Source organism: Schistocerca gregaria, chromosome 8 (assembly GCF_023897955.1).
Source record: "Schistocerca gregaria isolate iqSchGreg1 chromosome 8, iqSchGreg1.2, whole genome shotgun sequence".
Taxonomy (NCBI): domain Eukaryota; kingdom Metazoa; phylum Arthropoda; class Insecta; order Orthoptera; family Acrididae; genus Schistocerca; species Schistocerca gregaria.
In genome coordinates, this window is record NC_064927.1 from 14622047 (window position 1) to 14635602 (window position 13556).

Sequence of the window (13556 nt, forward strand, 5' to 3'; positions counted from 1 at the left end):
TATTTCATAATCATTTCTGAGAGGTAAAGGAATTGAATGACAACCTGCGGAGCTAGTGGCGTCAAAATTAACCCTCATACTTGATGTGACTCAAAAGGCGAACGAGTTACTTTCCGACGTTGTTTTAGATGTGCAAGTGCCAGTGGAAACTCCCGGTGACTTCACTCTGCCGACCATTTCGCTAGTTAACACCGGTCTTGCAGTGTGTGTTTCAAGCTCAAGAGCATATCCAAGTAGAAAATGGTCAACAGCAACATTCAGACGGTTTCGTACTGCTCAAATGCTACATTAAAACGGTATGTTTCTTTTTCAGAACTGATAAAACGCGAGCGTGACAGCATTCGAACCTGTAATCTTCAGATCCGAAGTCCGACGCCTTATCCATTAGGCCACACAGTCACTGACGACCAAGTGTAACTTGTATATGACTCATCTCGAAACGCTCACACAGCTGATAATTTGTGTTTTCGTTCTACACAGCCGCTGCCCTTGCTCATTCCCACCCATTCGTTACATTCAACCTCTTACGTGACCGCCCAAATATAGACTGGGAAACAAGACCACACACTTTGTGCATACGGAATCGAATGCAGGGCGTGCCTCGCCGCATTTGCCACGATGGCCATTTGCTACTTCTGCAGAAGCGGCGTCGGCGACGACGACGACGACGACGACGACGACGACGACGACGACCGCGAGAGGCTCTGACATATGTGAGAAATACATCTATAAAATGTAATTCAGACCGCCTCGTCCCACCTTATGCTGTACCGCTTTGGCAAAGGCTTTATCTGCGCCATTCGCCTTAACCACATCTGAGAGTAATTCTTAATAAAAGGCATGTCGCTAATTGTTCGTCATCACAGATACTGCTTGCTATACGGCCACGACGCGCAACTGATTTCCAAAATTCGACTTCTTCCTTTGAGGATGGAACTCACTACCCTTGATTTACTAGTCCAGTGCTCTACCACTGAGCTAAAGAGGCGCGGCCTAGCGGTACTTCTGCGTACTTCGTCCTTACGGTCGTCTGGATCATCAGACTTCAGCTGACAACACTTCATATTACCGACTAATATTTGCAGCTATGGCGACCCATTACTGCTTGGCTACACATCTGACACGTAACCGATGTCCTCTCCAAACAACAACACTTGCATTTCAGAACATGTCTTTCACACATGTCTACAAAATCACCTTCACCTTCAAATACAGTTTCCTTGCGACTGACAGAGACGTAGGCAAAGTTTAAAGTTGCTATTTCCATTACATCACGTTAATCAGAAAAACGGTAAATTACATCTGCAGCGGAACAAAATTCCGTTCCGCCCAGCGTGGGGCTCCAACCCACGACCCTGAGATTAAGAGTCTCATGCTCTGCCGACTGAGCTAGCCGGGCTGCTTCGGTGAATACTTGCCGGCCAGCACGTCACACAGTACTCGTTTGGGTTGGGTGGTCCCATACAGAATCTCTCCATGCTGCCTAATATTTTCCTAACGTCACACTCGTCACGTACTTCACTTTTATTTCATAATCGTTTCTGAGAGGTAAAGGAATTGCATGACAACCTGCGGAGCTAGTGGCGTCAAAATTAACACTCATACTTGATGTGACTCAAAAGGCGAACGAGTTACTTTCCGACGTTGTTTTAGATGTGCAAGTGCCAGTGGAAACTCCCGATGACTTCACTCTGCCGACCATTTCGCTAGTTAACACCGGTCTTGTTGAGTGTGTTTCAAGCTCAAGAGCATCTCCAAGCAGAAAATGGTCAACAGCAACATTCAGACGGTTTCGTACTGCTCAATTGCTACATTAAAACGATATGTTTCTTTTTCAGTACTGATAAAACGCGAGCGTGACAGCATTCGAACCTGTAATCTTCAGATCCGAAGTCCGACGCCTTATCCATTAGGCCACACAGTCACTGACGACCAAGTGTAACTTGTATATGACTCATCTCGAAACGCTCACACAGCTGATAATTTGTGTTTTCGTTCTACACAGCCGCTGCCCTTGCTCTTTCCCACCCATTCGTTACATTCAACCTCTTACGTGACCGCCCAAATATAGACTGGGAAACAAGACCACACACTTTGTGCATACGGAATCGAATGCAGGGCGTGCCTCGCCGCATTTGCCACGATGGCCATTTGCTACTTCTGCAGAAGCGGCGACGACGACGACGACGACGACCGCGAGAGGCTCTGACATATGTGAGAAATACATCTATAAAATGTAATTCAGACTGCCTAGTCCCTCCTTATGCTGTACCGCTTTGGCAAAGGCTTTATCTGCGCCATTCGCCTTAACCACATCTGAGAGTAATTCTTAATAAAAGGCATGTCGCTAATTGTTCGTCATCACAGATACTGCTTGCTATACGGCCACGACGCGCAACTGATTTCCAAAATTTGACTTCTTCCTTTGAGGATGGAACTCACGACCCTTGGTTTACTAGTCCAGTGCTCTACCACTGAGCTAAAGAGGCGAGGCCTAGCGGAACTTCTGCGTACTTCGTCCTTACGGTCGTCTGGATCATCAGACTTCAGCTGACAACACTTCATATTACCGACTAATATTTGCAGCTATGGCGACCCATTACTGCTTGGCTACACATCTGACACGTAACCGATGTCCTCTCCAAACAACAACACTTGCATTTCAGAACATGTCTTTCACACATGTCTACAAAATCACCTTCACCTTCAAATACAGTTTCCTTGCGACTGACAGAGACGTAGGCAAAGTTTAAAGTTGCTATTTCCATTACATCACGTTAATCAGAAAAACGGTAATTTACATCTGCAGCGGAACAAAATTCCTTTCCGCCCAGCGTGGGGCTCCAACCCACGACCCTGAGATTAAGAGTCTCATGCTCTGCCGACTGAGCTAGCCGGGCTGCTTCGGTGAATACTTGCCGGCCAGCACGTCACACAGTCCTCGTTTGGGTTGGGTGGTCCCATACAGAATCTCTCCATGCTGCCTAATATTTTCCTAACGTCACACTCGTCACGTACTTCACTTTTATTTCATAATCATTTCTGAGAGGTAAAGGAATTGCATGACAACCTGCGGAGCTAGTGGCGTCAAAATTAACCCTCATACTTGATGTGACTCAAAAGGCGAACGAGTTACTTTCCGACGTTGTTTTAGATGTGCAAGTGCCAGTGGAAACTCCCGGTGACTTCACTCTGCCGACCATTTCGCTAGTTAACACCGGTCTTGTTGAGTGTGTTTCAAGCTCAAGAGCATCTCCAAGCAGAAAATGGTCAACAGCAACATTCAGACGGTTTCGTACTGCTCAATTGCTACATTAAAACGATATGTTTCTTTTTCAGTACTGATAAAACGCGAGCGTGACAGCATTCGAACCTGTAATCTTCAGATCCGAAGTCCGACGCCTTATCCATTAGGCCACACAGTCACTGACGACCAAGTGTAACTTGTATATGACTCATCTCGAAACGCTCACACAGCTGATAATTTGTGTTTTCGTTCTACACAGCCGCTGCCCTTGCTCATTCCCACCCATTCGTTACATTCAACCTCTTACGTGACCGCCCAAATATAGACTGGGAAACAAGACCACACACTTTGTGCATACGGAATCGAATGCAGGGCGTGCCTCGCCGCATTTGCCACGATGGCCATTTGCTACTTCTGCAGAAGCGGCGGCGGCGACGACGACGACGACGACGACGACGACGACGACGACCGCGAGAGGCTCTGACATATGTGAGAAATACATCTATAAAATGTAATTCAGACTGCCTCGTCCCACCTTATGCTGAACCGCTTTGGCAAAGGCTTTATCTGCGCCATTCGCCTTAATCACATCTGAGAGTAATTCTTAATAAAAGGCATGTCGCTAATTGTTCGTCATCAGAGACACTGTTTGCTATACGGCCACGACGCGCAACTGATTTCCAAAATTCGACTTCTTCCTTTGAGGATGGAACTCACGACCCTTGGTTTACTAGTCCAGTGCTATACCACTTAGCTAAATAGGCGCGGCCTAGCGGTACCTTTTGTACTTCGTCCTTACGGTCGTCTGGATCATCAGACTTCAGCTGACAACACTTCATATTACCGACTAATATTTGCAGCTATGGCGACCCATTACTGCTTGGCTACACATCTGACACGTAACCGATGTGCTCTCCAAACAACAACACTTGCATTTCAGAACATGTCTTTCACACATGTCTACAAAATCACCTTCACCTTCAAATACAGTTTCCTTGTGACAGACAGAGACTTAGGCAACGTTTAAAGTTGCTATTTCCATTACATGACGTTAATCAGAAAAACGGTAATTTACATCTGCAGCGGAACAAAATTCCGTTCCGCCCAGCGTGGGGCTCGAACCCACGACCCTGAGATTGAGAGTCTCATGCTCTACCGACTCTTTTTTTATTTTTTTTTGCTTTTTTATTTTTTTTCCTTGTTGTTTCATTTTATTTTTCCTTTCTTTTTTTTTTGTATTACTTGATATGCCATTGGTTAAAATTTAGGGGTGACACAGATTCAGGCCTGCGGAAACAAAGCGGGCAGGGGTCGAAACCCGAGGCCTGGCCACGATGACTCCACCGTCCTGTTTCCGAATGGCACCTGTACTACGGCGTCGTACTTTCCCCTACTGTCTCGGTTCTTGGTCTCACGTTTGTTTTTCTTGTTCGTCCTAAATATCCACGAAAACTTCAGTCCAGGTTTAGAAAAGTAGTTTACAGAAAGGTGGCAAATCCAGAAACAGTATATAGGAAATCGTCCAGCACAGGCGACCTTAGTCAACACCCTCCCTTTCAAATGTCAGGCTAAGCATATTTGCAAAATCTTCACGGAGTGCTGGCATGCGCAATCGGTTCCAGTAAGCAGTAAGAATGTACTGTCGAAACGTTAGGTGTTCATCCTCTTCATGACAACTAATAACAAAATGTACGAAGTGTCCAAGCAACCACATAACGGTATTGAGCTTCGTTCGCGGATAAAAGGAAGAATCGGGCCGTACGATGATGTCAATGGTACAAGCGGTTTCGGCAGTCCTATTGACAAAAGCCAGTTGTTTCCTGAGCCAAATCCAATTAGCAAGGTGCCCACTGCAGGTGAATCGATGCTCAAGTGTGTCCAGGAGACCACACCGAGTGCAGTTGTCCGTGTCAGAAAGACCAATACGGTGCAGTCGTACGTTGGTGGGGACCAAACCATTAACTACCCTACACCACGTGGACGCCACAGCCATAGTGTGGATCGGCAGACTAACATTCTTCCAGACGTTCTTCCAGGACACTGATGGAGACGCCAGTTCGATTGGATTGGGACCGGCCAGCCCCTCCCAACGGGCAATCAAGCTCTTGGTCGTTGGCACCGGTCGTCGCAAGAAGACGTCACCGAGGTAACTAACCGCAATATAAAATTCCCGGACGTGTTTCAACTTAAAATTGAGGCGACCGACGTCGACAGGTGGAGCAAGGCTCTTCGGACGCACAACAGTAAAAAGTCTGGATGTAATTGAAGTCACTTCTTGCGTAACAATTAGAGTCGTACGGCGGACGTACAAGGCAGATGCTTTGCGAGTAATGTCAGTGAGGCCCAAGCCTCCGGAGATACGCGGTTTCGTCATAACCTAGTAACGCAACTTGAATAGATGACACTTCCATATAAACCTGCTAGACAATTGGCGCAACCGTTTTGCCACCATAATGGGAAGGGGGAACAGCTGAGCAACATAATAGGCTTTACATAACACGTATGTGTCTAAAATTCTGATTTTTTGCAAAATGGTAGCAGAGCGCTGCTCATGGACCATCAGAGCCCCCTGTATCTTCTCGGTGACAGATTTCCAATTAAGAGCTGCCATTTTTATAGGACACCGATCAATGGTAATCCCCTATGACGTATGGCGATCGACAAAAGTGGCCCAAGGAACATCAGCATCGCGAAACCCTCGAATATCAAGGAACTTACACTTACCCTGATTAAGACGCGCTCCAGAGACACAACAGTATGCATCGACTGCCCCTTTCAACAATGTGATAGCATCACGTTGACGGAGGAGAACAACGACATCGTCCGTGTACGCCTTAACAGTGAGCTTCCCACCAGAGAGGGTCATACCCTGAAGCTTGAAAGCAAGAGTCCGAAGCAGCGGTTCCAGGGACAATATGAATAGCGACATAGAGAGCGGACTACCCTGAGGTACCCCTCGGCGGATAGCAAAGGGCGGCGTCAGCTGCCCATTGACTGACACCCGAGCAGTTATTCCCCTATACAAATTACCAAGAACACCACGTGATGAAGCGTTAAAACCTATTGTATCTAAAACATGATCTAAAAACACATGACTGACGTGATCAAAAGCCTTATAAAAATCGAGGAAAGCAAAGGCACAATGAACGTTTGTAACCGCCGCAACCGAGACAACATCCCGATATTCGGCTACTGGGGTCAGAATAGATCTACCAGGAAAACAACATTGATGTGCATCAATCACACCACGAAGCAGTGAAGACAATCGACTATTGAGTGCTCTAGCAGCTGTCTTGTAATCAAAGTTCAGCAATGTGAGCGGACGAAGATTGGCAGTAGATAAACGACCAGTGGACTTCGGAATTAAAACAATTTTCCCTACTTTAAAATCGGCAGGCACATCCATCCCCCTGACAATCTCATTTAAAATCTGCGTAAAAGTGCCACCCAAAAGAGGCCAAAAACGGAGATAAAATTCTTTTGGCAGGCAGTCTGGACCCGGCGATTTACCGGACGGAGAGTGAGCAATAAAATCAAAAACATAATCTACCTGCAACTCCCGGAGAAAGTCGCCGTTCGCGTCAGGCGTGATCGTCGCAGGAAGATCCTCAAGGACATCATCAGAAAGTGACACACCACAATCATCGGCAGGATAGAGACTAGCGTAATACTGATGAAGAGCACGAGTCATTTCCTCCTGTGCAATAAGCTGTCGTCCACCATCCACCATAAGAGAAGAGATGAAGGAGCAACGACGTCGAGTTTGATGCCGCAGCAGGTGGTACAAAGAAGTCAGTTCACCTTCAACAAGAGAGTGAGGTTTCGACTTTACTCGCAGACCATCCAACTGTCGTCGTTTGAGGGTCAAGAACTTGGCTTTAATACGACGAACATCATGGATCCGCAGAGGAGAAGGACCCGCCGCGTCATACAGTTCACGCAGGACAGAGTAGTAAAATTCATACGGGTTCTTAAAATCACGCGCCCTTGCGGCACAGTAAAAAATCAAAGTCTGACGAATCTTGGGCTTGGCAAACGCAGTCCACCAAACGAGCAAGGAGGGGTAACGCGGAACAGAGCGAAGACATCGCTCCCACACGGCACTTACAACTTCATCAATGGCACTGTCGGCAAGGTGGGAAACATTTAACATCCACTGGGAACGATAAAGTTTTGCTGGTTGGTGACTAAGATTTACAGTTGCAGTAAAATCACAATGGTCAGAAAAACTAGTAGGAATAACATCGACAGAAAGAATGTTATCACATAAAAAATCAGAGAAGTAGAATCTGTCGAGTCTACTGCATGAGGACGCGGTAAAATACGTAAATTTCACCAGGGTTGGATATTTGTGTTCCCAAACATCACGCAGGTGCATCCTACGAACCAAGTCATGTAAATCTCGGCAATAATTAAAATTGGGGGACTGGTCTTCAGGGCGTAAAACACAATTAAAATCGTCTCCGAGCAGGAGACTCCGAGGACTCTTGCGCAAAAGATAAATAAGCTCTTCCTTATAAAAGCGCGATCGAGCCACAGTGTGACCCGAACCAGAGGGGGCATACAAAGCAACTAGGTGGAGATCAAAAAGACGACAACCAATCCCACGGCCAGAGTCAAGGAATTCAATGTCAGTAATAGGAATACCTTCTCGAAAGAAAAGAGCAGTTCCTGTTGAATTCTCCGGTGCGACATTAAAAACAGTTTGAAATCCAGGTAGAGAGAGATCAGAAAACAATACTTCCAGCAAAAATACTACGTCCGCACAGGAGTCGTAAAGAAACTGCCGCAAAGAGGCAATGCGAACGTCGGACTCAATACTGTTAACATATAAGGTAAGAAAGGTGTATGCTTGAACCATGGAGAGAAAAGCGAGGGAAGAATCACCTACACCGACGCATCAACATCACAGTCCATAGCAGGGGAGACGGAGGCATCCGAGGGAGGGGGACATCTACCCCCTTCCGCGGATCCCTTACGTTTCGGTTTTTTACGAACAGCATTGACGTTCGGCTGAACGCGCAACTTGCGTCGGCTGACGGGCAAGGAAGCGGCAGCCGCCGATGACGTAGGAGGGTCAAGTTCTAAATCTGACAACACCCGCGCCGGTCCACAGTCAGGGTCCGGGGTCGCGGGGGAAACATCCGACGAAACGGGCTGGTCTACACCAGTATTAGCTTCCGGCAAACATGGAGTACACGGAGGCGAAACGTGAGCAGGAAGCTCAGAAACTGCTAAGTTGGAAAGAAGCGGAGCAGCTCCGCTGGCAGAGGTGTGGGGCAGCGAAGCAGGAAGTTGTTGCGACTCAACTTGTTGTGACAACGAAGTCGGTTCGGAAGGCGGCGCCAACAGGCGCGACCGACGAGCCGACTCGAGAGAAGCCGCGTCGGAAGCCGGAGGGGCGTCAGCAGCCGCTACCGTAACAGCTACTTCAGGGGAACAGGGAGCATCTACACTACTCTGTGGCTCGGAGGATGTCGGTCTCTCGGATTGGGGCATCTCGGGGAGATCCTCATCCGTAGTATTTCCATCTTGTGCGCGACGCCGTTTATTATTCAAAAGCGGCACACCCACCTGAGGAACCGACGGAACAACATCAGATTTGGCACGTAAAGGAGGAAATTCTGTGTGAGGGGCGTGCACAACCTGCGGCTGGGCGCTACTACCACTGGACTGTTCGACACCAAGAGCAGAACCACCTGCAACGAGGTCAGCGACCGTTAACTTGCGACGCTGTTCGAGAGAATTTTTTAACACAAAAACCCTCCGCGGACAGTTGGTACGCACGTGGCCACTCTCATTACACAAAAAACAGGTGCCAACCTGACCACTATATGTTACATGGACACGATATCCACCGATCTGCAGGTGCGAGGGAATATTCTGCTTCACGTGCATTTCGACGGAACGAATGCCACTGTAACACTGCAGGCGATGTTGGCTGGACCAGCGTTCAAGGCGAATACTCTTAACATCACCATACTTGAGTAAACCTTCCTTAAGATACACATTATCCACCTCCGGCGGAAGGTTGTAAACACGAACACTGGTGTAAGTAATGGAAGCATTTGAAAGCAGTACGGTACTGACAGAATCATCCCGATGCCGAAAGAGAACCTGATGACCAAATTTGGAAATAATTTTATCAACCTGAAGGGGGTCCATAAATTTAACAAAGAATACATAGAGTTCTGTATCAAAATATGCAGTGTGCACCTGATCCGAATTAATGCCAAAGGTATCTACTAACCAATCATGAATCTCAAGGGAACTAGGTTGCACATGGCGGGTGAACTTGTCGGAAGCAAAACTAACTGTAGCCTGACCAGGAATAACCTGAGAAGACATTTTCAAAAACTACGCGGTCTAAACCGCTACACAAAAAACACTGCAATACACACAGAAAGCAACACAAGGAACGAAACAACGACGGAGAAAAACTTACAGAAGGTACAACACTACACGTAAACAAACGATATCCCACTATACATAACGCTACGGCGGAGCGGAAGACTAGGCACGTACACACTGCACGGCGTCTGAAGCGGAACTTCCGACTGAGCTACCCGGGCTGCTTCGGTGAATACTTGACGGGTAGCACGTCACACAGTACTTGTTTGGGTTGGGTGGTCCCATATAGAATCTCTCCATGCTGCCTAATGTTTTCCTAACGTCACACTCGTCACGTACTTCACTTTTATTTCATAATCATTTCTGAGAGGTAAAGGAATTGCATGACAACCTGCAGAGGTAGTGGCGTCAAAAATAACACTCATACTTGATGTGACTCAAAAGGCGAACGAGTTACTTTCCGACGTTGTTTTAGATGTGCAAGTGCCAGTGGAAACTCGCGGTGACGGCACTCTGCCGACCATTTCACTAGTTAACACCGGTCTTGTAGTGTGTGTTTCAAGCTCAATAGCATCTCCAAGCAGAAAATGGTCAACAGCAACATTCAGACGCTTTCGTACTGCTCAAATGCTACATTAAAACGGTATGTTTCTTTTTCAGAACTGATAAAACACGAGCGTGACAGCATTCGAACCTGTAATCTTCAGATCCGCAGTCCGACGCCTTATCCATTAGGCCACACAGTCACTGACGACCGAGTGCAACTTGTATATGACTCATCTCGAAACGCCCACACCCCTGATAATTTGTGTTTTCGTTCTACACAGCCGCTGCCCTTGCTCTTTCCCACCCATTCGTTACATTCAACCTCTTACGTGACCGACCAAATATAGACTGGGAAACAAGACCACACACATTGTGCATACGGAAACGAAGGCAGGGCGTGCCTCGCCGCATTTGCCACGATGGCCATTTGCTACTTCTGCAGAAGCGGCGGCGGCGACGACAACGACGACGACGACGACCGCGAGAGGCTCTGACATATGTGAGAAATACATCTATAAAATGTAAAGCAGACTGCCTCGTCCCACCTTATGCTGTACCGCTTTGGCAAAGGCTTTATCTGCGCCATTCGCCTTAATCACATCTGAGAGTAATTCTTAATAAAAGGCATGTCGCTAATTGTTCGTCATCACAGATACTGTTTGCTATACGGCCACGACGCGCAACTGATTTCCAAAATTCGACTTCTTCCTTTGAGGATGGAACTCACGACCCTTGGTTTACTAGCCCAGTGCTCTACCACTGAGCTAAAGAGGCGCGGCCTAGCGGTAACTTTACGTACTTCGTCCTTACGGTCGTCTGGATCATCAGACTTCAGCTGACAACACTTCATATTACCGACTAATATTTGCAGCTATGGCGACCCATTATTGCTTGGCTACACATCTGACACGTAACCGATGTCCTCTCCAAACATCAACACTTGCATTTCAGAACATGTCTTTCACACATGTCTACAAAATCACCTTCACCTTCAAATACAGTTTCCCTGCGACTGACAGAGACGTAGGCAAAGTTTAAAGTTGCTATTTCCATTACATCACGTTAATCAGAAAAACGGTAATTTACATCTGCAGCGGAACAAAATTCAGTTCCGCCTAGCGTGGGGCTCGAACCCACGACCCTGAGATTAAGAGTCTCATGCTCTACCGACTGAGCTAGCTTGGCTGCTTGGGTGAATACTTGCCGGCCAGCACGTCACACAGTACTCGTTTGGGTTGGGTGGTCCCATACGGAATCTCTCCATGCTGCCTAATGTTTTCCTAACGTCACACTCGTCACGTACTTCACTTTTATTTCATAATCATTTCTGAGAGGTAAAGGAATTGCATGACAACCTGCAGAGCTAGTGGCGTCAAAATTAACACTCATACTTGATGTGACTCAAAAGGCGAACGAGTTACTTTCCGACGTTGTTTTAGATGTGCAAGTGCCAGTGGAAACTCGCGGTGACGGCACTCTGCCGATCATTTCGCTAGTTAACACCGGTCTTGTAGTGAGTGTTTCAAGCTCAAGAGCATCTCCAAGCAGAAAATGGTCAACAGCAACATTCAGACGGTTTCGTACTGTTCAAATGCTACATTAAAACGGTATGTTTCTTTTTCAGAACTGATAAAACACGAGCGTGACAGCATTCGAACCTGTAATCTTCAGATCCGAAGTCTGACACCTTATCCATTAGGCCACACAGTCACTGACGACCAAGTGCAACTTGTATATGACTCATCTCGAAACGCTCACACCCCTGATAATTTGTGTTTTCGTTCTACACAGCCGCTGCACTTGCTCTTTCCCACCCATTCGTTACATTCAACCTCTTACGTGACCGACCAAATGTAGACTGGGATACAAGACCACACACTTTGTGCATACGGAATCGAAAGCAGGGCGTGCCTCGCCGCACTTGCCACGATGGCCACTTGCTACATCTGCAGAAGCGGCGGCGGCGACGACGACGACGACGACGACGACGACGACCGCGAGAGGCTCTGACATATGTGAGAAATACATGTATAAAATGTAATTCAGACTGCCTCGTCCCACCTTATGCTGTACCGCTTTGGCAAAGGCTTTATCTGCGCCATTCGCCTTAATCACATCTGAGAGTAATTCTTAATAAAAGGCATGTCGCTAATTGTTCGTCATCACAGATACTGTTTGCTATACGGCCACGACGCGCAACTTATTTCCAAAATTCGACTTCTTCCTTTGAAGATGGAACTCACGACCCTTGGTTTACTAGTCCAGTGCTCTAACACTGAGCTGAAGGGACGCGGCCTAGCGGTACTTTTGCGTACTTGGTCCTTACGGTCGTCTGGATCATCAGACTTCAGCTGACAACACTTCATATTACCGACTAATATTTGCAGCTATGGCGACCCATTACTGCTTGGCTACACATCTGACACGTAACCGATGTCCTCTCCAAACAACAACACTTGCATTTCAGAACATGTCTTTCACACATGTCTACAAAATCACCTTCACCTTCAAATACAGTTTCCTTGCGACTGACAGAGACGTAGGCAAAGTTTAAAGTTGCTATTTCCATTACATCACGTTAATCAGAAACACGGTAATTTACATCTGCAGCGGAACAAAATTCCGTTCCGCCCAGCGTGGGGCTCGAACCCACGACCCTGAGATTAAGAGTCTCATGCTCTACCGACTGAGCTAGCCGGGCTGCATCGGTGAATACTTGCCGGGCAGCACGTCACACAGTACTCGTTTGGGTTGGGTGGTCCCATACAGAATCTCTCCATGCTGCCTAATATTTTCCTAACGTCACACTCGTCACGTACTTCACTTTTATTTCATAATCATTTCTGAGAGGTAAAGGAATTGCATGACAACCTGCAGAGCTAGTGGCGTCAAAATTAACACTCATACTTGATGTGACTCAAAAGGCGAACGAGTTACTTCCTGACGTTGTTTAAGATGTGCAAGTGCCAGTAGAAACTCGCGGGTGACGGCACTCTGCCGACCATTTCGCTAGTTAACACCGGTCTTGTAGTGTGTGTTTCAAGCTCAAGAGCATCTCCAAGCAGAAAATGGTCAACAGCAACATTCAGACGGTTTCGTACTGCTCAAATGCTACATTAAAACGGTATGTTTCTTTTTCAGAAGTGATAATACACGAGCGTGACAGCATTCGAACCTGTAATCTTCAGATCCGAAGTCCGACGCCTTATCCATTAGGCCACACAGTCACTGACGACCAAGTGCAACTTGTATATGACTCATCTCGAAACGCTCACACCCCTGATAATTTGTGTTTTCGTTCTACACAGCCGCTGCCCTTGCTCTTTCCCACCCATTCGTTACATTCAACCTCTTACGTGACCGACCAAATATAGACTGGGAAACAAGACCACACACTTTGTGCATACGGAAT

General features: G+C 47.1%; 4 non-coding genes across 4 annotated transcripts; all 4 read right to left on the bottom strand.

Moving 5' to 3' along the window:
• Window positions 1–1326: 1326 nt before the first annotated feature.
• On the bottom strand, window positions 1327–1399 carry Trnak-cuu (transfer RNA lysine (anticodon CUU)). The gene has a single exon. It is a non-coding gene; the product is annotated as a tRNA-Lys (tRNA).
• Window positions 1400–2827: 1428 nt separating this feature from the next.
• On the bottom strand, window positions 2828–2900 carry Trnak-cuu (transfer RNA lysine (anticodon CUU)). The gene has a single exon. It is a non-coding gene; the product is annotated as a tRNA-Lys (tRNA).
• Window positions 2901–11256: 8356 nt separating this feature from the next.
• On the bottom strand, window positions 11257–11329 carry Trnak-cuu (transfer RNA lysine (anticodon CUU)). The gene has a single exon. It is a non-coding gene; the product is annotated as a tRNA-Lys (tRNA).
• A 1443-nt stretch (window positions 11330–12772) lies between these two features.
• On the bottom strand, window positions 12773–12845 carry Trnak-cuu (transfer RNA lysine (anticodon CUU)). Its single transcript has one exon. It is a non-coding gene; the product is annotated as a tRNA-Lys (tRNA).
• Window positions 12846–13556: the final 711 nt, after the last annotated feature.